Source organism: Xiphias gladius, chromosome 22, assembly GCF_016859285.1.
Source record: "Xiphias gladius isolate SHS-SW01 ecotype Sanya breed wild chromosome 22, ASM1685928v1, whole genome shotgun sequence".
NCBI classification, from domain to species: domain Eukaryota; kingdom Metazoa; phylum Chordata; class Actinopteri; order Istiophoriformes; family Xiphiidae; genus Xiphias; species Xiphias gladius.
In genome coordinates, this window is record NC_053421.1 from 12,220,600 (window position 1) to 12,243,308 (window position 22,709).

Genomic DNA, 22,709 nt, shown 5'->3' on the forward strand with positions numbered 1-22,709 from the left:
CAGTTTATACTTCTGTGTAGCATCGAAGCAGAGCCTACCTGCTACGCAAGTGGCCTACACAAGTTGCCTACGCCATTGTGAGCATTTATACTTGTGTGCTGGTGCGTCTGCGTTTCTCTGCAATTACACCGCCAAAACGCTAGTTGGCAGCGGGGTTTCTATGGCACTATGTTAAGTTTCTTCGTCTACTTCAAACAATGACAACTGAAACCGAGCAGATCATGTGGGAGTTGGAGCTAATAAATGTCGAACAGCAGTTACTTTTAGTGGAATTACTGCACTGCAGTAAAGACGGAGGGTATCACAGGAGATGGTGTGTATGATCATTGAACCGATTGCGGAAGAAGGAGGGTGAATTTTCTGTGCTTGTCCGGCCACTGAGAGACATGGACGAGTGGGCCAACCACAGTTGATGTGGTCTGCGAGGCCGCAGTGTTTAGTTACATTTCTAGGGAGGTGCACATCAGGCTATGGCGTAAGCTACTGGATAGGGTACATGGCTACGCCATACCTATACTGTACCTACGCCGTATCAATGCCATCGATTCCACGTATTACTATAAATTGGCCTTTAGAGTCTAGGCCTAAGACAAGTTAAGAGAATCATTCTGAGGCAAAATGGGCAAGGCACCCAGAACTGAAACCAGTAGTATCTTTTCATGCCACTCTTGTTCCATATAACGCACTGTTATCCAAATTGATTTTCCACAACAGAATTACATATTTCCGTTTCACTGCCTCAAAATTTTGTGGGCATATCAAAGTCTCAAGAATGCTCCGTGTCAAAAGCACTAAAGTACAAGTGATTCATTTGAGAATCATTGCGTTTTCTCAGCACAATACAGTGCTGGCTGCATCTCATGTGTCATAGGAAGAACAGGGAAGCCCACGGTGAATCATCAGCCCTGCCAGACTAATAAAGCTGGAAAAGCCTCTGAGCTCTTGTAGTTTTGCACGGGTTTTAATGTCCAAAGGAGATCACACAAAGCTGTTACTAACTTTTGCAAAAACACTATGTGTTCAGTATGTGTACATATATACTTGTGTACATATGGCAGTGTCTGGCCCTTCATGTGTGTGTGTATGTATGTACGTGTGGCCCACACATGTCTTTGTGTGCAAAGGAAATGGCTGACAGTGAAAAATGTGACCAATTCTAATTTTAATTGCCAATGAAAAAAGGCCTCAGTATTTATGGGTTCTGTCCAGATGAACAGAGAAAAAGGGTTTAAGCATGAAAGCATATTCCTTATCACAATTAAAAAGTGCTTTAACATGACTGCAACCCCTTGAAGTTAGATTAGCAGTAATATTGGAGAGATCCGCCCTGGCTTCGAACAATGAAACTGAATGAGGAAAAATAAATTATTTAACAGAGCCAAAGGTAATGCTTCCTTTTCGTTGTCACTCTTTTTTCCTTGAATTAGCCTCTTGCAATTTTTGATAGATTTTCTTGTGCGGAACCACTAATCTTTTCTTTCTTTTGAACATTAAATTACTTCACGTGTACATGAAAAAATATGCTTGGAGTCCAACCTAGGGACTTGATTGAAGGGAACACAGAAGAAAAGGAAAAAAAAACTAATTTGACAGCACAGTTTGAGATTTTTTTAAAATCATTTGAAGCTTGGAGTGACAGTAAAAAAAAATCTTCCTTGTTGTACATAAGGAACAGCTGCTGAAGACACTGTAATTACAAGGATCTGAAACCATAATGTATAGTAACTGTGTATCAGCCTTCTACACATATACAGATAAACAAACACATCCACACACAAATATACACAAGCAAACAACTGGACTTCTGAGTTCAATTTCCCATCCTTACGAAACAAAAGATGTAATTCAGCCAGTCCTTACATAAAGAAAGAGAGACAGAAAGAGAGAGAGAGCTTAACCCCAGGCATGGAAACCAGAAGCGAGAGCGAGAGTGACAAGGTTGAGAAAAAATCATCCCATGTTAACCTGAAAGAGAAAAGAGAGAGGAACAAGGAGGGAGAAGCAGCAAACAGTGAGCAGCTGCTGAGGATTTACATGCTGTAAATTATTCATGTAATCAGCTGTAGGAGCACAGAGACAGAGAGAGAGGGAGACAGACAACAAGAGAAAAAAAATCTGTACGGTAGAGAGAAAGAAAGAGAGATGGAAAGAGAGAAATGTGCAAAAACAGACAGGTATTGTACACTGTAATAGACAACAAAGAGAGGATGTAATACTTATCCTGACAGTCCTGTCTAGACCAGGTGATTTTTTCCCCTGACTCTCAGTCTGGCACAACTGGAAGAAAGAGTAACTGTGCTTGCTTTGCACAGCTTCATATTTCTGCTTCCGGGTTATGAATGACAACTAAACATTTGCCTCAGGATGTCAGAGTGATTTTATATCTCCTTTGAACAGCTTGTCTATGAGCGTTAGACATAATGCCAGGACTTTATTGGTCTTCTTAAAGGTTCTTAAAAATGGCACTGTGCCTTTATAGCAATTTTTTTATTAATTTATTCAAAATCCCAGGGATCTGTTATGTTCCCGTTTAGGTCAAGCACATATTGCATGTGTTAGTGTTTTCTACTGTATGTGCTTGTGCAGCACAGTGGTAAGGTGGGGGATGGTGTCTGAGTGACAACGCTGACCTTAAATACTCCACCTGTTATCACCAAAAAAGTTGTGGTGTCACAGTGTTGCTGTTTCCTACCAAAGTGTTTCATGCTTTGACCACACTACACTAAGAATATACGTACGAAAATATACGAATATACTGCTCTCTGCTGTATAAATAATTGGTGCTTTGGTTCCAATTTTGACTTCTACTATGAATCCTGGTACACTGCAGTTTGCAAAAACTAAGGCACAGAGTCAAAAAAGGAACATTGATAAGGTACTAAATGTATATACTTTACTTTCTTATGCTGATTACAAATACCCATGCAGGCAATATTCTGAATATTAATACCAGAGCTGATATGATACAGAGAGCAAAACCCAACAGCAAACATATTACATATGTAACAACAATTACATATGAGTACAGCTCAACCTGTTTGAGTATTATTTTTAGAATTCAGGCCGATTAAAGGCATGGCAAGAAAATAAAGAGCGTCCCTTAATGTATTGTATCAAACTTTCCGCAGGGTTAATCTTACTATATTGATGCAATAGATGATAAACTTTTCTGCTTAAGTTGCTAAAAATGAAAGCAAACAGAAAAGTAAATATGTATGAATGTATAATCATAAAAAACATATTTAAATATTCACAAAATGCCATGCCACAGAACAAAATGTAATACATCCTGAAAAGTTTCTTTTCTCCAGTATGATGTTGGTTATCTAATATCAGACTGCCTCTTAATTATGTCACCGCTTGTCTTGCTCTCCTATTTTCCCTTTCACCCTCCAATATAAACTATAGTATACAGAATACATCAAATACCATATAAAAATAACATCCTTGCTGCACTCATTGCACTCTCTCTGAGCTCAGTTATACACTCTGCCGCTCAGGAGCTTTTTGAGAAGATGCTGATCCACAAATTCCCATGGGTTTGTTGGAGTGGACTGGAGCCAGTGGAAATTGCAAACAAACACTGGAGCTGCTGTGTCTGATGTGAGCACGAACAACCTCAAAGCCCTCATTCTCACACATCACATCTGTGTGTGCAATTGTGAATGTGTTTGGGTGTACGTGGAGGAAAGTGAGAGAAAGTGAGAAAAAAAACTGTCTGTATGTGGTTGTGTTTGTGTGTGTGTACTTATGTGGCTATTCATTGTAAGGACCAGTTTGAGTTTAAACCATTAGAGTGAGGCCATTTTCGGAAAGTGAGGACATTTTGGTCGCTCCTCAAACCTTCAAAGGGCTGTTTGAAGGTTAAGACTTGGTTTAAGGGTTCAGGTTAAAGTCAGGTCTAGGTTGGGGATAGGCATTTAGTTATGATGGTTAAAGGTTGGGGTAAGGGGCAAGGGAATGCATTATACCAATGTGTGTCCTCACAAAAATAGAGGAACAAACGTGTGTGTGTGTGTGTGTGTGTGTGTGTGTGTGTGTGTGTGTGTGTGTGTGTGTGTGTGTGTGTGTGTGTGTGTGTGTTTGATTGCAAGACCCAGAAGGCGTTTCAAAGGCATTAAAACCTTGGATTTATGAGGGCATTCTCAGTAACACTGGAAATAACACAAGGATCCCAGCTCCTGTCAAAGTTCATATTAGGTCTTATTGTGGCGAGAAAGTGTGCAAGGGAGAGAGAGAAAAGAGTGTGTGAGAGGGGATGGAGGGTAAAGAAAGAGGTGAGACGGGGGGACAAGAGAGAAACAGAGAGACATTGAGAAAAAGAGTCAGAGAGCAGAGACAACAAACAAAAAACAATTTCAAAACAGAGACAGAGAAACCTCTCATGACAGGCCAAAGGCGAGAAAAGGCCACAACCAACAATTCAAAGAGCAACCAAGAGAAACAGTTACCAGCTCTCCCCTCCCCTTCTGTCTCTCCACCCCATGGTTTTAGTGGCCAAGCCAACACCACATTATGGGTCCCTGGGTTTTTTATAATGGCTGGGTGTGTTCTGATCCTGCACTAAAGTCATCTGCAGTTAAATCCCATTCCTAATTAGAGGTGGGAACCAGAATGAAAAAGGGAATGAACAGATTGGTTGAGGAACAATTAAACATCACTGGGGGAAAACAATATTTTCAAACAATATTTCACATCATTGGGTGTTGTGGTGCCACATAAGGCATATAACATGTAATCATGATGCTGTGGATTTCAACTACTGGATGAGAATATGTGTCATATTGCATCTCTCTCCTCTCCCTCTCGTGTTTTGTACCATTCTCTACTTGATACAGCATAGTTGTATCTAAAACTTCTATCATGTTATCTAACTAAGATTAAATAGGTTTAAATGATAAAATGAAATAGCTTTTTCCCTTGTTGATCATTTTGGATATTGGGGGATATTAATGAATGGCATCAGCTGAATATCAGATTTGTTTTTGTACACGGATGTGTTGTGAAAGTTTAAAGGATACAAATGTTAACAATAAAATTTGTAGGGTGTGTGAGCAAAAAGTCTCTATTTTTAGTAAGGGCTGACATTTTTGATGAATTTTAATGCTTTGCTAGCCCAGAGAACAGATTGCTGTGGTGTGTGTCCAACCACTTTAAAGAGAATGTCCCATTCAAAACACATTGTTTAATGAGTAAATAAAGATATTTATCTCAGTTACTGGAAATAGAGCACTAACAGATGTATGTAGTGAGCAATGAGTTGAAAACATGTTGTAGCATGGTAACAAGCTGTACATTGTGTGCATTCCATGATGTCAAATGTAACTAACCTGTTAGTTAGCTCTTTGTTCAGATCACACTTTTGCTCAAGTAAATCACAGTGTGTTTTTATAGTAAATGACAAACACAGAGAACACTCATCCCAGTGGCCACTGTTAAGAATCTTAGGAATGACTAACGTGAAGGTGTCAGTCGTGATACTGTATATACAGTCCTAATAGTATTGTTACAGGCTGGCACGCCTGTGACAAAGCAATTAATCAATGATGGGGAAAAAAGATTTTGGGGAGTGAGAATTAAAGGTGCAGCTTCATAAATTTACGTATGGGACCTCTGACGGTATTGCTGAGGAAACGACACTTCTAATGAACAATTCTTGCCAATAAATGCACCAGCATAAATGAGACTGAAACAAGAACCAATACATATTCACACTCAGACACTATTTTAAAAGTGTCCAGTGATACATTTTGTTCTGGTAGAATGAAAGCCAAAGTTCAGACGTAAACAATACATTCTGCTGGTTGCACTTTGAGTTTGGCCTTCTAAGCCTCGTGGATAATGACATTCAACTGACGAACATCACTTGCAGGGAAACCCTTTTGACAGTGTGTCTGTGTTTTATCTATAATACCCCACTTTCTCTGAGTGCTGAGAAGCTTCTCCTATTTTAAGATACAACCCAGACCTGTATATTTTTTTGCATGTTATTTTTTCATAAGATGCTCTCTGTCACTGACAACTGTCTTCATACTGTACATTGGATTTTTAACTAATGTGGGCTATATCAACTATGCCAATGGAGCCTGTAAAGCTTGTGAAATGCATGGTAAAAATGGCTGCCTATGTCACTATTCAGAATGCTTGTCTTTAAAGTAACAGAAATGAATTAAGAGTCATGTCACTGCTTTTGCAGGTCACCTTTGGATTAGCACTGGATTGATTTTTTTGGAGTAAAATGCTCAAATATTGTCTTACTGTCCAGCCCTGTGCTTCACTCGTGTGTGTATCAGTACCTGTTTGCAAGAGTTCACTGCAAGGAGAAGAAAGCTGCACATACTGTAAATCTCACATGACACATACTGTAACATTTGATATTGTGAAACTGTTAGTTCAAAGACAGGCTCTGAGATGTGGCATAGAGTTCCAGCAATCCTTTATCACTCTACAGCATACAGACTGCAACAGTGAGCCATTGATTATCTCTGTATTAAGTGAAATAAGCTGCAAGCATGCATTTAGCTTTTAAATGAATGGCAAGAGTCAATTTTTGATTATGGACCGCTGTTGTTGGCACTTAATGTAAATCAAACCCATTACTTGAAAAACCTGAGAACTTTTCTGTAAGTTTCTGCAAAGTTTTGGTCCCATTCTTTTAATTTTCTCTCCCTACCCCGCCCCCCGTGTTGCCCTCTCTCTCTCCCTCTCTGTCTGTCTCATCATTTCCTCTCCATAAAGTGACTTTCTAGCCAACAAGCTTTTTCTCAGTGTTATGTTAGAAGCCAAATGTGCTGACTCTCAGCATGGCCATGATGTCAACACACTGGTATGCACCTCCATCTCTCGGGGGCTGGAAGGGCGAGTTTGTATTTGATTGACAGGTGGTGAGTCAGGCCACTGAGTGTGGAATGTGTGCTGAGAGCAAGAAAGAAAGCAGAGAGAGGGAGAGAGGGAGATTATGACTGACTGACTGTACCTACTGAGCAATTAAGACTGAGATTAATTGGTTGCTTGTCCCTTCATTTCACTGTTATTAGCCAAGGTGCTCCTCTCTGGAAACCATTTAAATGTGAGCTAATTGATGTAATTGTTCTGAAGATGACAGAACTCCTGTGGTATTACAGAACACAGTGCGCCTTTCCTCCGTGGGTTAACAGTGAACTAAATGGTAATTGAGAAAATGTTGCAATTCAGAGAGAGGAGGCAGCGGTGAGAGAAAGATATGAAAGACAGCAGGAAGGGAGAAAGGCAGAAAGAACGGGCGAGCGGAAGAAACAATATTGTGTGTGTACACAAGTGTGTGTGTGTCTGTAAAGGTGTGTATGCATGTGAATGTTTGAACAGCATGGAGTTGAGGTCATGGAAACTTAACCGCCTGTGTGCTTTGGCCTGTGGATTAGCCAGGGCATGCCTCTACTCTGACAGGAATGCTTCTTTATCACACATACACACAAACACTTACAGTACACACACACACCGTACATTCAAGCTGCACGCACGCATGCAAGCACAAGGTCAGACTTGGAAATTATAGCAGTGTTTGAGAGGATCTCGTGAGGCCACTTCTACAAACCACTTAAAAAGTTTATAAGATCTATAAATAATCCATCCAAAGCATTAACACATATCGCATACTATATGCTTGAAGCTTAAGCACATTTTGCATTTATGATCCTTCTAACTCAAACACTTTTTAATATTTAAATGTGTTGTAAATATTTGATATTTGATATTAGTGTTTAATTTATGCAATACATATGCATACCTATGCATTATTGTCAAAAAAAAAAAACGTGAGCATATATTTTAAACATCCCTATATTTGTATTTTTAACTTGCCTGATAGAGCATTTACAGTATGTTGTGCAACATGATCACTGCAGAAGATCAGGAGGAGTCAGTCTGAAGAATAAGCTGTCATGGAGATTAGATTCCATCAGCCTGCATTCAGGATTTTGCCCAAGTTTGCAATATAGTTCATTAAAAAGACATCCAATTATGTGACAAAAGGGACAGGGAACTATATGTTTTTCAGAGATATGATATAAACCAATTAAGAATAGTGTCTTTTCTCACAGGATCTCAAAGATGATCAGTCTGATAAACAAGTATTCACTTACATCTTCTGCTGAAAGACGATCTTTTTTGAATCCAAGTAAAGCAGCTTCTGCTCTGTGTTTGCACCCAAAATCAAACTATTTCCAGATCTTGATGATCTGAAGAAGTGGCTGGATCAGTGCAGATATATCAAGCATTTTATCTGAGAGATGTAACAAAGTGCTAAAATAAAGCATTCCTCAGCTAATGTGCTGAGTGCTTTAAACCTTCCACAATACTGAAACAATGTTTTACCAACAGTTCCTTTATATATACATATATATATATATATATATATACATAAAAACATATGTATGTATATATATATATATATATATATATATATATATATAAAGGTCTTTTAGACTACCTCTCTTGTACATACTTGCAAGAAACGGAGCTAACTGTGTGTCCTCAGAACAGGTACAAAGGCATTATTACAATATTACTTTAATCTGAGTGTGTCATGTCCATAATTGCATCAATCTAAAGGTGCCATATTGTATTAATAAATGACTACCACATTAAATTATCTTCATAAATGTTTAACATGTAAGTACCACATCCATTGTTTCATCTGGACCCATCTGGAAGTTTTTGAAATTATTGCCGTTAGTGGAATTAACATATTTAGTTGTATTCATGGAATACATGTAATATTTTATAATGAAAACTGGATACAGTTTGCAGGTTTTAAAGAAATTAAACCGGCGAACAAAGGTTTACATTGATGAACATGTTTCTTGCTGAGTACTGTACATTCTCCAACAAGATAAAATCCACTCACCACCTGGAAAGTATTACAGTAAGTTACAGTGGGGCATATCTTTACCTCAGTGAACAGGAAATGGCTTATTTCTCCTGAGTAGACCCTGTCCCAGCTAGGGAAGTGGCTAACCACATGAAGCTAGTGTGATGCAGTCTGTTTACACACAGTAATTTGCACAGGTGAGAGAGGATGGGCTGCAGGGATGAATACAGCAGAGCCTTGTTTAGTCCTCACCACGAGGGAATGGAGGTCATTTGGAAAAGTCATGAATTCATTTCATTCATCAAACCCAGACTAAGATTTGTTCAGGCTTTAAATCACATATGTAAAATAAATATTCTTAAACAGTTTAAGAAATAGTTAAATACTGTCATTTCAAAGTAGGAGTGCCACTGGAACATCAGCAAAGAACAGCAATTAAACAGTGTGGAACCTATATTTAATTCTTATTCACCTAAACACATATGTAAAAAGCACAGTACACACACACACACGGCAGTTCCATGTAACATGTTCTTGGAATGTAAGTGGCTAATAGTGACTTTACAATAACAAACTTGCCTTAAGCCACACCTGTGGGAAACACCTGTGCCCCTCAAAGCAAAACAGTCATGATATTTTTTACACTGAACATTTTTTTTGTTTGCTTTTTTTACATGTTTGCATAGCTTTGAATCAGGTCCCTTTCCTCCAGTTCAAAGACATATCAGGTGAATTGGACTGAAAAGGAACTTCCCCATAGCATGCAAGGCTACGCTCCAAATATATTTCAAGTTAATGAATCATAGTCCCATTTTAGTGAAAAACACCCTGTTTTTACGAAGATAATTTGTCTGTTGGGCTATAAAATGAAACTATTTTAATCTGCTGTTAAACGTCTTCCATCTGCACTAGCCTGGTTCCTTCTCCTGGTTTTCCTGTGGACAAGTAGTCATGTTTGTTCATTAGGCCTGTTATGTGGACTGCAAGTCTTGTGATAATGTTGTGGTGCTGTCACTGGCAGGGCAGAGACACACAAAAGTGTCAGTCTCACCCCGTCGCAAGGGCCCTGTAGTGACACAAAAAGGCAGGCAGACAAACACAAGCAAACATTCTGACATCTCTCCTGCAGCTCTGAATCGTTACTATACTTAGTGTGAGAGAGCAACTCCTGACTAAAAAATAAGGAGATACAAAGAGTTTCATAATTAACACTGTCTCTACATACCGAAGCCTCGTTGTAAAGATTCTTTTTAGTTTACAGTCCTTCTAATCTCAGTGCATCTCTTCATTATCACTTCTTTATTCTGCCTCTGTGACCTCCATCCTGCCTTCCATTCTCTTGATTTCCATTATCTTAAGTTGCTCAGGGTTGTTACCTTATTTCTCCCTCAATCTTTCATGTTTCCTCTACATTTCTATCCCTCCTCAAGGTCACTGAAGAAGGTTACTTTTCTCTTACTTTCTTCTATGTTTTGCATAACAACCTACCATCTATCCTTCCTCCTGTGGGTTTGCCTCTCTTATAAGGTTATTCAGACAACTCTCCCTCCCTCTTCTGTCCTCCAATCACTCATTCATCCGTCATCATCGTTGATCATCCATCACTGATACAGCAATTCCGCCATCTTTATCATCCGTCTTTAGCGGTGGTTGTTTACGTCTGCTTGACTCTGTGCCATGCTGTTTACTGATCGCCCTTGCTTTTTTGGACTACTCTCCTTCAACTCTTTAGCCTGTCCAATTTATTATAACTTCTTTCATCTTTTTCCACCCATCCAGCTATCACTTCAGAGCAGAGTTTTTGAAGCTTGCTATCGATGAAAATCACAACTTTCTCTTTCTTTTCATCCCTCCATCCAACTCTCTCACCTTACTGAAAGTTTGGTCCTATTTGCAGCTACCTCTTTCATCATCCCTCTCTTCCTCCCCATCACCCCCACTCCCACCCCCCCTCCTTTAGAGAAGTTACTTGAAGTTATTTGGGTTTGTTTTTCAAACATTTCTCATCTTATCCTCCCTCATTCCCTGCCAGTCCACTTCTAAAGTTGTTTCACTTGCAGACCGTATGTAGCTCCCTCCTTCGGAGATCACATACAGACAAACGTTGCGGTCGATGCTTATTTCTCTAGATGAAAAGCAGCGAAATATCTGACCAAAACAAACCAGGCTGGATGGTCAACACCACCCCACATGATGGGATTGCTTGTGTGTGTGTGTGTGTGTGTGTGTGTGGGTCTCTGTGAGGGGCATGAAGCGTAAAGTTTGAAGGGAGACTGAGAGGCAAGCATATGCACACAAACACACACATAGCGACTAACACACACACAAACCCTGTCGGATGTCAATTTCACAGCTCAGAATTTATTGTATTTTTTTCTGGTTTATCTATGCAGCAATCCCCTTTCATAATCCAACTCGCGCTCGTTCGTCTGAATGACCGGCTGCTCTCTTTCTTTTCAAAGTGTAGAAATTCATAGACCTTGAGCAAAAATGGAAGAATGGGTGAAAGGGAGAAAGAAGAAACACAGCTAAGGTAATAACCTGATTTCACCTCAGTTGGTTTTGATTTAAGAAAGGAAGACTGTGTCAGAAAAACAGCAGGCGCTCTCCTGTCTCGATTTCATGCCAGATTTTTGAAGAGAGAAGCAAGAGAGGGATGGAGTCACAGAATGAAAGGAGAGACAAACTGAACATAGAGAGATAGAGACAGTGAATCATACCCCATGCCAGTGAAATGAAGTGAACGGACACAGAGGGACACAGATACCATTGAGAAAATGAACGTGCTACAGAGGGAGAAAGGGGAAGGGAGATGGAGAAGGACGAGTGGGAGGGTATTAACAATGAATGGATTTTTAATAGCTCTGATATCAGCCATACCAGGAGCACAAACAGATATAAATACCTTGCCTCCATAATTTAAACCTCCTTTTGGAAAAATTGAGCAACAGTATTTTTTTTTTCTTTTCTACAAGCATGATTCTTAATCAGTCAGCAAACATGACAGTGTACCTGACACCAGACAGCAAGGGAGATGCCCTAACAACAAGACAGGCAGGACACAGAGGCTTATGGGTAAACACAGCCTTGCATGCCACTCACACCAAATACACACAGTCAGTTGATTACCCCAGGTGTCTGTATTCACACATGAGGAGCATTTGAATTTTAAACTCCTCCAAAAACATGCGTCAGCCCTCACCCATCTGTCTGTCACCCTGCAACGCCCTGACAATAGCACGAGCACAATTAATGTAAAGCAGGGAGAATGTGCCAATTTACCCCTATTTCCTGCTTACACCATCAGACTTTTCTTTCAAATGTGTATTTTTTTAGCATAATCTATGAGGCGTGTCATTTGCCTTCCCAAAAGTATCTCCATATCAACGAAGTCCCAATTTGCAGATCTTGAAGTGAATCCCAATTTATTGCTTAAAACATTACAATTTTAGCAGCTACGTTCAAATGTACATCTCTGCATGAAAAAGGACTATTCTAGGGCATTTATCCACTCACATTTTCTTGCAGTTCTTTTTCTTTTTCAGCATGTGTATTCAGAAAAACATCTAAGAAGAGTTTTCATTCCAGCAAAGATATTCTAGTTTAATAACGATATCTAGGTTTATCATTTGCGCAAGGGAATAGCTAGAAACTTTTCAAGCTGGGACATTTTCAGTCTACATCTTCAATAAGTCTTCTTCTTTCTTCATTTCACCTAAAGATGAATTTGTCCATTTGCTTTCTATCAAAGTTGCAACTTAAGTGAGCTTGTGTGTTGTAGTTTGCTCAAGCAGAGAATGTAAGGAGCATGTGATTAATAGTTTTCTTATGTACAGCAGGTACACAAGAGCTTTGTTCAGCTTTGTTGAAGTTTATTATGCATGAGAGCAGGGATATCAATGCACAGCTTACAGTTGAAAAAATGAAAAGGACAGATTCAACTTATTAATGTAAATATTGACTAACTAACAATATGCAATGTTAATCAAGTGTCAACTTAATCCTTATTTCCTTATATAAAGACATTTCTGCCTTGTCTTGTGCTATCTGTTATGTATCCTTTGTAACAGTCATCACTGCCTCAGAAATCCAAGTAGTAATATCTTGTATAATAATAATAATATCAGCATAGCACAATGCATGCAGCTTATTTAAAAAAAAAAAAAAAAAAAAAACAGAATAATAAGCTGTTAACAGCTTTCAGTGTGGTGATGGTAATTGCTTCCTATGAGGCTGGTAGCTGTCAACAAGACAACTACATGCATTATACTAAAAAAAATAACAATGATGAAATAGATAATGGAGGCCATACAAGTCAGTGGGATGTCAAGAAAAAGAAAAAGTCTTCTAAAAATTCTAAATTATCATTTCTCAAAGTTAAATTTTCTTTACATTCCGTATGTTTGTTTGTGTTGCGCAATGATTACGTTGGTGCAAGTTGTTATTCACAAGTGCGCTTTTAGAAGCAGTAACTCAGCAGTAGCCTTGTTTGCAAGCAAACTTCCCAGGAAAGTACATTTTTGTGGAGTAGGTGATATACAATTGTATGAAAAATGGCATACAAACATATTGATTTTTATGTCATGCAAACTTAAAGATAAGGCAAAGAAAGATTTGGATACATTTTGTTAGCGTCCAGAGAATGAATGCAAGCTTGTATGTGGAAATCAGCAGTGATTGTGTATTTGAACAAAATGAGACTGGAATGAAGCCACATGCAGAATGATACAGGTGTTGTCGTTTTATACCAGTGACGGAATTCAGATCATACCCAACCTTTGAATTACATACAGAGGGGTAAAATGATCAATGTTCAGATCCCTCTCTGTTGAGACATCTGCTGAGTTTTCAATTTTACACAAGGGATTGATTAAAATTCCAACCAGCAGTTCCAGAATGCTATTCCAGTTTTGAAGGGCAGGTTTTAATAAGGTTTTAATAAGTAAAATGGATCAACGGCCACTGAGATTTTAGGCTTTGGTTGTTGTATTCTCTTTCCCAGGGAGATGAAATCATATTGCACCACACTGGCCTTGTGCACAATGTTATTAATCCAACCTCGATTTAATTAACATATGATTCTTAATTTTTGGTATTCTGTACTTATACAGATATTGCTATACTTTCAAACACAAAGTAGCAGATGTAATCAGAACAGCTGTCATGTTTCTGGTAAGAAGCAGAAAGAGAAGAAAGAAACAAGATTAGAATGACTTAAGGAGAAATACAGTGTTATTCTGTAAGCCTGCCTTTGTTTACCGCTGTTTATGCTTAAATCCATGGTTTTATTGTTGCCTTTAGAAATGGTAAACAGCTCCCCTTTGCACTCCCTCCTTCTATCCAGTCTTCCATCCATTCATCAAGCTTTCTTCAGTCAGCTGCAAATGTTCTTTGGACCAGACTCTGTTTTTCTCTGCTTGTCTGTTGGCCTCTTCCCTTCGTTTCACTCTTTCTCTCTCTGTTTTCACCCTGTTTATGTAGCAGACAATTGTGTCCCCTTGTGTGTGTCTGTGCACATGTACTATTTCCATACTATAATTTCATAGCAAATAGCAAATTACGCTGTTCTTTTGCTTTAACTAAGGCATGCAGGTTCTAACTAAATTTGTTTAAGTCTTCATTTAGATGACTACTGAAGAAATAAAACTATGATTATGGATAAAAATATAACAGTAGCAGCAGTAATATAATAGTAACAGTACAGTTAAGTGGAAGCCAACATATGGCTGATCGGTGACTTTACATGACAACATTTTCCCAGGCATTACAGTAATAAAAATAGTAACTGCAGTGGTAATAAGTATACTAGATAATGTAGCTGTACTGTAGTAGTTTTAATGTTAATAGTGGGTTTCACGGTCTTATAAAACCTCCATACGCTCATCTTCAGTCAGACAAGTAGAACTGACACACATGGAGAGTGCATGTGTCATTGCAGTAAATGCAGCAGCTGAATTGCACAGTTGTAACACATTTAACAATATCATATAGAAGCAGTGGTATTCGTTCCTGCACCAATTCTTATTATCAAGGGCTCTTACAATGACTCAAATTAAAACTCCTATTAATCCGACAGTGTAATCCCTCCATTGCATGGAGCAGTCTTTTAAGCTTGAGTGTGGATTAGAGAACAGTGAGACCCTGTGTTGGTGGTCATTGGTGTATAACACCTCATAAAGATAATATGCAGTGCGTGTGTGTGTGCTTGTGTGTTTCATGCTGGTGGTCAGCATTGTATTGCTCAGAAAGCTTTGTGTTTGTGTGTGTGTGCTGGGGGGTGTGTTGTACATGTGGGTAATGTGCTTCTTTTCTTCTTTTGTGGTTACCTGGTGAAGGGGAAAATCCCTGTGAGGTGGTCTTCTTGCAATGTGGACTACAAAGAAGGGGGCCAGTAACAGAGGAAACAGTGATTTAATAAAATAGCCCCCCCGAGTCGAACACTCATTCTACTCAAAGCGCTGAGAAATGGCATGAAGGGGAGAGTTTGGATGAAAACGGCAGGAATGGGGACAAAATGCTAATATCTAGCATTTATTAAAGCTTGATGCATGGTGACCATATTTAATATGTTAACATTAACTGAATCAAGAAGGAAAAATCACTATAGCCAAATTATTACACATTTGTCTCTTTGTTTCCCACGTACTCACTCATTCAGAGGCCTTATTTTGGGGTCATCACCCTAGATAGGGTTCTTCTCTACATGATCTTTTTTCATTCTAAAAAACAACTCTGACTCAAAATCTGCCTTTTTTCTTTCAAAGGAATTCAGGTTACTGGATACTATTTGTCAATCTCCCTCCCTCCTTACCCTCTGTCCAGCAACACATCATGGTTCTCACACTGTGTCCCTTATTTACAGTACAGTATCTCTAAGTATCTATGAAATCCTAATTCTAGCCCTCATAGTGAAAGAGAGAGCAAATGCACCTCTTGACCCCACTGCATCCCATTTCCCGAGATCATTTGTTAAATGCAAATTGAAACTTGTGGGCAAAATCGCAGATGGCGAAAGGGAAATTGAAACAGTAATAATAAAAAACATTTATATACCTTTGCTGCTGTATGGGGAAAATCTATACCGAACAGCCTTCATACAATCATGAAAAGATATTGGTCGGAGATGCACGGCTGCACAGCTCTTACTGGAGCTTGGAATGAATGAATTCATCACGCACTGTTGTTGCATCCCAAATGGGGACAATCTTAAAAGGTGGTCCTAAACATAAAAACAGTTTATCTTGATTTGAAGCGATGATACATAGTGGTGTGTGTGTGTGTGTGTGTGTATATGGGCATGCATCTATAAAGAGATGTACTGTATGTATTCATGGCTGACTTTCATAGCCATGAAAACAAAGTCCACTAGTGTACAGTGGCAGACGAGCCGATATTATTATATTTTAGCACCGCCATGAGTTTCTAGCATAGTAAAGCGTCAAATAAACTGCCAAGGCAGGCACGTGTGTTCACAACATATTATTATACATAATTATTATTTAGTGGGTAGTATTCTGGTGACGAGGGGGTTTTTGTTGATCGATAATAAAAGGACAAAACTACAGTTATTCAACTCTAAAGTTAAGAAAAGCAAAATTAAATGACTTTTTGATTTGGAAAACTGTATCATTTTGCTGCTAGTAAACTCCCACTTGCTTACTAAGTTGTTGTTGCATCCCTGAGATGCATTGCTTGTGGAATGGCACCAACATCTTCCCATTGTATCAGCACTTCTTGTGATCCTGGTGTCATTTTCTACTGCAGCAATTTATCCATTTTTGCAGGCCTGCTGGAATATTTCCCTAGCCCACCAAACCAAACTATTTTTAGAAAGTCTTGATGTATTAATGCAGGATAGATGTACCCTGGTCATTCAGTAAAAAACATGGGTGGGCACGCACAAAGTGTCAGGTACAGTGCAGAGCAAAAATCTCCTAATCCCCTAACTCTTTGCTATTCATTATTATTTCACAGGACAGCCGTCCCAAATACACACGGCCCTTACCCTGCTCAGCCCAGTCCGCAAAGCTCCAACTCTGGGTTTGATGTTCCGCCAACATCCAACAGGCTATGATTATTTCATTCCTTTTTTAACATAATGCATCAATTATTCAACCTTTGCTAGACCAGATTTGATTTTTTTGATTTAACAAAAATGACTGAGTGTGTGCGTATGTGTGAGCGTCCGCCCATCCAAGGGGAGACTGAATATAAAATGTTCCGAAAAGATAATACCTCATGCCTTAGATGGGTGATGGATGGTGAACGGGTGGAGTAGAAGAAGAAAAAAATGCAAGTACTCTGGAAAAAAATGATAACTGCATTAGCATAGGATAGCAAATGCTCCTTTCACTCTACGATAAATTGCCTCCCATCCTCACAGCAAGCTGTTGACACAACAAGTGTAACTGTTATAACATAGTGTGCGTATGTGTGTTTATATATATGTGCTAGTGACTTTTCTTGTTCTAATTTTACTGAAGCACTGCTCTAGCAGCACAGCAACAACCATAAAAAAGATTAGAATTTTATACATTGACACAAATCCATTTCCTCCAGGTTTTGCAATGCAATTAAGTAATTTCAAATACCCATTGGGTAGCAATAGTGAACTTTTACTGTATCACTGAGATGAAGTCCTAAAAAGTTATAGCTTTTCCCTAAAGCATTTCATTGTTAAATTAATTAGCTTATGATGTACAAGACTCTCATTAATTCATACCTTTACAAAAATGCCTCCTTTATCCTTTGACCTCATTTTCTCTCTCACTCCCCCTTTCCGTCTCTCTGTCTCTTTCTCTCCCCTGCCATTCCTCCTATCTTTTTACATCCTCATCACTGCTAATGAGCCCACTTAAATCTATGCCAAAACACAAACAGCAAGAGAAGAAGAAATAGGTGCAGTGCTTACTGGAAGCTCTGTTTGTTAAAGGATTCATCGTGTGAGCTGTTTTCAATAAATAATAAATGCAAACGCTGACTTTTGTCTGCAGACGAGACTTCGGGACATGAATTATGCATTGTTATTCCTGGATAGGGCAATATGGGGACACAGTGGCGGTATGTTGTGTGTGTATGAATGTGTGTACATGCGGTAGATCTCTGTGATTACATCTCTTAAGACATTGTTTTGTGTGCAAATACAGATGTGGTCCAAACCTTGAGCTCCTGGAAGTTCATTTGGACTTTGACTGTGTTCAAACTTAACTCAAAGGGATCAGAAACTGCACTTTTCAGTCATTATCATTTGCTTATCAAGTCTCTTGATTGGTTGAATGATGAAAAGCAGGATGTGTGAGTGTGTTTTCACTCTCCTGTCCTGTGTGTAGGAGGTGTGTGAGGTGGCCCTCCCAGCACATTTGTGTTTACAGTATTTTTCCATTTGATCTCTACTCTCTCCCTTCTCTCCTCTCTTTTCCTGCTTTTTCCTACTCTGTAATCATTACAACAACAAAGGAAGCCACGTTCCCACTAGACAGTGCAAAGGTTCCACAAGCAATGCTAAAATGTATGTCTGTTTTTTTGCTTCTTGTCTCTTGTCACCGGGGAGCATGAGTGAAAAACTTGATTGAAAATCAGGAAAAAAGGGAATAATTACGAAGAAGAGAAAGGCACCCATCAACCCGCGACAGCAATCATCAGTGATCTCTGCTGTCATTTCACTCTGCAGTAAATAATTCATCAAAAGAAACAAAGGGGAAACAAATATGCAAATAAACCCCAGAAAGGCTAGTAACATCGGCCTACCACCACATCGGAAGAATAGTAGTGGATTATTATCATGGCAGGTTATGACTGTGATGAATCTGAATTCCTCTTGTTTCATCTACCTTGACAGTACCGAAGTCACACATATATAGAGGAAAAAAAACCTGAAGGGATTTGAGGGTTTGATTGAGGAAGGGAGGGAAGGAGGGAGGGATGGAGAGATTAAGGACAAGGGGAATGGAAGGATTGAGAGAGGGGGAAGGAAAGGCAGGGAAGAGGGGCAGTCGACATCGGAGGGGAGAAGAAAGAGATTTGGGAGGGGAAGGGAAGAAAGGAGGGAGGGAAGCTTTTGAGGGTGTATTCGACAGTACTGTGAAAGGTAGCCATCAAGGGCTTTGATGAAAAGTGCAGGCCTTCTAAAGCTTAGGAGTGACAGCATATGATTTGGTCAAAGCATGAAGCTTTTCAAAGGTAGACATTCTCTCTCCCATTCATCTCTCTCGGGTTGAATATAACTTTTGGGCTGAGCTCTAGCAAAATTCCAAATTGGTTTGACAGATTGACTGCATGTGGTATTGTCCTTGTGACTTACAGACAGTAGGCTGGCTGGAAATATAGACATCCTGAAATGAAGGGGGATTACATGTAAAGTTTCAACAAACTGTCCTAGATCAGCAGCTATGCAGAAAGCCACATTTTTATCAAAGAAGTGACATGAGATGTATGCCTAAAAGAAAGTCATTATCTTTGACCTTGGTTCTTTAATGGTGGTCATACAAAAGTGTGTAATAAAATTATAATAGCCAAGCATGAAATCATTTGTGACAGTGTTTGATTGAAAGTCAAAAAAACATGTAAGAATGAATGTTAAAACATTTAGCTGCCCTGCATCTTAATTCTTTTTTAAGCAAGAAAAACACTGGAATTTAGTACATTTTACACATTATGAATCCATCCTTCATGCTACAAATACACTTTGTATGGACATTATAGGTATTTTCTACATTTGGTAACACCTTAACACATGGCCACTGCTGTGCCAGTGGCCACATAGTTTTCTTGTAGTGGTGCTTGAGGCTTATTAGCAGTTCGGCATGCTAACAGCATTATGGACAGGCTTTCTGAGGCAACAGTCATTAAAATTGAGGGCTGAGGTTTACAGTCCTAGGTCAGTGGTAACAGGCAACAAGCCTGTATGATGATACCAGTGTTTCATTTTTACACACACATACAGAAATACATTATGTTGGAAATAGCATGCATTTTTACACCTATACACATAGATAGACAAACACACTCATGATACTGCTCTTTACATGTAAAAGCATGCATGTGCACAAAATTGAGCATGCATGCCTATGAGGCTCTTGTCTGATAATGGTGTCTAGTTCTCTCTCTCTCACTAAACACACACACAGAGATAATAGTGTCTAATTTAGGCCCTCATATCTGTAGAGTTCTCCAGAGGACTAGACCTCATCAGGAATATATTGGTGACCTACATACTAGGAACACACAGACAGACAGACAGACACACACACCAGCATAACCACACATGCTCTGGCACTGGCACACAGATATCCATTGTACTTACAGTCATCTGCAGTGTGTGTGCATGCAAAGGCGTGCACTGAAACATGCCTGTACACCCTGGGTATACCTGTTCCCACACAATCATAACAGAAACACACAGGGACACATGCATGCAGCCGTGTAAACATGTTGTATATGTTGTATACATGTCTGTGTCCACCCACACCACTAAACATACACAGGCGTACTGTATGCAGAAAACAGATGTACTCCCACTTCTTCTTTGAAATGTCAAAATGTCCTTCTAAAGTCTTCATGAAAATAAGAATAAAGATATTCAAATTGTATATAAAAATTTATGAAATGATGGATGGGTATGTTGTGTTGCTGATGGGTAGTAGGGTTCAGAGACACATTATAGCTTAGTGCTTTATGTAGACCAGATTCAAGATTAAAATCAACCACAAGGTTAATCATTTAAGGTTGTGAGGACTAAAAACTTTACAAATCAACAAGATTAACTTAAGAATGATATTTAAGTCTATCATTCTTATTATTAGAAATTCATTAACAAGAAAAACCCACTTCTGACACGGTCCCCACGCTGTAACATTAGTTCATGTTTTAGAGCAAGTTACTGTTAGAGTAACTGTGAAAGTCACTGTGAACTGCTTTTTTTTTTTTGGCTGGACCGCAACAGCAGGGCCCCATACACGTGAATGTCGCTGACCGACTGACTGACTGACTAATGAAGTTACACCGATGGTCAGCCGAATGCCATGACTGAATGCTAAAGTTAGACTATTGGTTGGCTAGCTGACTGTTGGAGTTTCCCCATTGGCTGTAGCTCTTTCAAACTGAATTGGCGAAAATAGTTTCTGTTGCGTTATCAGCGAGACGTTTATAGGCAGTGTTTCCAAATTAGCACCTTTGTTGCTAGATTTACTGATTTTTCAGACCCCTTTAGCAAATTTTCCTCACAAAAGCACCTAGTGACAAATCTAGCAACTTTTTCAACAAACCTACTTTCTGTAGGAGAGAGTCCCCAGAATTGCCACGCAAGCGCGAGGTCGGGCTATCTCTCTGCAGGCACACCTCTAATTGGTCTCATTCTATTGACCACAAGAAAGCTGCATATAGGTGAATGAGCTTCTAACTTTCTCTCTGAGTGATCATTTCTCAGGTAAATATAACCAAAATCACAATGTGTATGGTAATTTTGTCAGATGTCGTCGCGGTTATAAAATCAGGATTTTAGCAGTGCAGAGCAGCAGTTTGAAAAGGGCTTGGAAGTGATTCCTGGTTAACATATAGTCTTAATGGGCCACATTTCAGTCACCATTTCATACTTGTTCCATTGTCTGACAACACAAACAGAAAAACATGTAAATGAGAACAGCTTTGTTGGGAATTTCAGTTCATTAAATTATTGTATATGTGAACACAGAGAGTAGGAGAGAAGCAAACAGATAAAGGGTGGTCCATCCATATACTAGGTTTTGGCCTAGTCTTGTTTTTTACAGTATATTCCAAGTTTCACCAACCCAGTCTTTCTAAAGCTGCCTCACTAAAATACTTGACGCATGCTGCGATACCTGGAGTGATGCATGGTTTTGGATTGTAAGAACAACATACCTGAATGCTGTTTTCAGAGGTCGCATTGTTCTGCTGAGGGCAGACTTGTCCATGATATGATACAGTAACTGCACCATGTTTCTGGTGGGTAGGACTAGAATCGCTGTATCTATGATGTATTATGCATTCAGTTGGCACTAGACAGACCTCCAGTCATCATTCATCATTCATGGGCATCGTCTGTCAGCTTCATAGTCTACTAAATGGCCAGGAGGACCTAACAGAGAGTGGGTGAGAGAAAGTGAGGAAATCTCAACTAAACATACCAGAAGCCCTGACTCATGCACAGTTATCACCACTGCAAACATGTAGACACAGAGTAAGTCAGAAACACTGACCAAGTGAGTGATAAAGTGACGTTGTGAGTTAGCATTAAAGAGAGGGAATATAAAGGACATGAATATTATTTCTTCTCTCATACAGCTCCTAATATCTTTCAATGACCTGGTGTCATGAAAATAGTCAAACTGCATTCGGTGGCAGGTTAAAGAGAGGTTTGGAGCCCCTGCTGTAAGATATCTGACAACGTGTGAAGACATACCCAGACATGTGTGGGTGACTGTCTGTTCAGTACCATGTTTATAAATGGCTAAAAGAACCTGACTCATACGCTGTATTGGAGGCTATGTTTGTAGGAGATGGAACTGAGGTTAGGACCACAACTGGTGCAGAAATAGGCATTTGAACAGCATGGAAAGACATTAACTATTTTCACATTTACGGGTGGGGAGAGGGACTCTGTTCAATGGCAAAGAGGACCTGACTCATACATAGTGGTGTCTTTATTGAGCTATGCAGCTAAGCCGTAATGGCAGCTTTTCGAGCTGGTGTTGGGCTTCAACTGATGGGGTACCCATACAGTATAATTCCAGTGAATGCAGACACACTGCCCCATCCATAGTGCCTTTAAATTAAGTGACAGATTGTGTTTGGATTCATGTCTGTCAATAAATAACATTTAAGGATAAAGTGGGCAGGGTATGAT

The 22,709-nt window shown here is 39.3% G+C and overlaps 1 long non-coding RNA gene across 2 annotated transcripts in view; it reads right to left on the reverse strand.

Moving 5' to 3' along the window:
* The window catches only part of LOC120784493, a 95,950-nt gene that overhangs the window by 4,499 nt on the left and 68,742 nt on the right, over positions 1-22,709 (reverse strand). Inside the window, exon 4 of one of the 2 annotated variants that reach the window (XR_005706452.1) lies at positions 21,808-21,941. The exons of the other annotated variant lie outside the window; for it this stretch is intronic. This is a non-coding gene — a long non-coding RNA (uncharacterized LOC120784493). Of the gene's footprint in view, positions 1-21,807; positions 21,942-22,709 lie in introns of those variants that run through there. 2 annotated transcript variants of the gene reach the window in all.